This window comes from Ambystoma mexicanum (genome assembly GCF_040938575.1).
Source record: "Ambystoma mexicanum isolate Mex_15411 chromosome 12 unlocalized genomic scaffold, UKY_AmexF1_1 Mex_chr12_unloc.2, whole genome shotgun sequence".
Classification (NCBI taxonomy): Eukaryota; Metazoa; Chordata; class Amphibia; order Caudata; family Ambystomatidae; genus Ambystoma; species Ambystoma mexicanum.
Genome location: NW_027182323.1, coordinates 8490653 through 8492219, shown reverse-complemented (window position 1 = coordinate 8492219; position 1567 = coordinate 8490653). Strand labels below are relative to the sequence as shown.

Genomic DNA, 1567 nt, shown 5'->3' with positions numbered 1-1567 from the left:
AGTGGCACCAGTGAAATGGGCACCAGACCCCAACAAGTAACAAGGAAGCCGCTGGGTCGAAGAGTGCTGATTCCGAGTTTTGAACATTTGTCCAGGGGTGGTGTTACGATCCCCTGTGCTTTTAAGCCCAAGGCCCCCTGTTGGGGGCGTGTTAAGTGTGACATTGGGTTAGTGAGAGGAGGACTGGCGAAAGGAAGCCAGTTCAATGTTAGCAGTTAAAAAGATAGTTGTTGCAATCTCCTCTCCGACTGTGCGTCCTTTTTGTACTACGCAGGTACAATGGTTCAGAATATATTATGAACACAAATTACGTAAGATTTACATTCAACATTGTATAGCTTTGCAGTGGGCATTTAGTGTTTCAGCAGCTTGCTGGCTGGCGAGTCTGTTAATCGGCGGCTATTAAGCCCCATCTGTATCAACTGTTACTTCATTATGCCATTTTAATAGAAACATAGGCAATACAAGAAATCCGAAGACAGCAGTATACAGCTATATTTGCAGGATGTATCTTAGGCACTTTCACTCTCAATTTTCTCTTAAAATGTTTCCCTTTTTCACTTACCAAATATAGAAAGGGCCAGGGATTTGTTTAGAGGTACATTTTACTGTATATTGCTTTGAGAAATAGATTTATAAAACAGAAGGAACAACATTCTGTGATGAGATACAAAAATATGCTATTCATAGCGTACAAAGCCAGGAGCCTTCGATAGCTCAGTTGGTAGAGCGGAGGACTGTAGTGGAAATTCAGATATCCTTAGGTCGCTGGTTCAAATCCGGCTCGAAGGACATTTTTTTTTTTGGTAGCATTTTAAGAATTACCAAATTCTTATACCAACAGAACAGGGTGCTTTACGTGGAGGGAGGGGTGCTGGGGTAGTAGAAGTACCGAGAGAATCAGAAGAGACATGATGTGTTTCCTGTGGACGTGGCAGCCATTTTGTATTATGTGTAGGGAGGTCGCCAGTAACTCGTGCAGAAATACAGCTGGGCTCCTATTGATAAAAAAAACCCGGTTCTCTGGAAATGAAGTACCCACTATAAATACAAACACGTTATTTTGTATGCTTATTTCATGAAAAACATCGCAGATTAAATAGAAAGAACACGTTCCCAGCGCAGGCAGGCTGCCTGGGGTTTCAAAGGATGAGGCTCGGTCCCGCGTAAAAGAGTTAGCATTCTGCATTTATGTACTGGGAAAAGAGCGACTGAGAAAGAACCAAGCAATCCCAATGTTTGTTGTATTGTAATACATACCTTACAAGCCACGATTCCAGTGTGGGTGAAATGAGCAAAAAAGGAATGGGTTAAACACAGAGAGCTACGTAGCCTGGTTCCACGGATCATGCATTAATCCTTTATTCAGGAAGGCAATATTGTGCTTCGCGGATGTTGCTCGGAGGTGGAGGGCATGACTTGTGGCAATGAGGTCGCGGGTTGAACCCCCCGCATTTCTAAGTGGCTTTTTTTTTGTAATGTGAAAGTTTTCGTATTTAAAAAATCGCAGAAATACACAGCAGATCATCTATATATCCACCACAGCTTAATATCAAATATGTTATTG

At 42.3% G+C, this 1567-nt stretch overlaps 1 non-coding gene across 1 annotated transcript; it reads left to right on the top strand.

Annotated features, from left to right (window-relative positions):
- Positions 1-706: 706 nt before the first annotated feature.
- On the top strand, positions 707-792 carry TRNAY-GUA (transfer RNA tyrosine (anticodon GUA)). Its single transcript is given in 2 exon segments — positions 707-743; positions 757-792. It is a non-coding gene; the product is annotated as a tRNA-Tyr (tRNA).
- The last annotated feature ends 775 nt before the right edge of the window (positions 793-1567 follow it).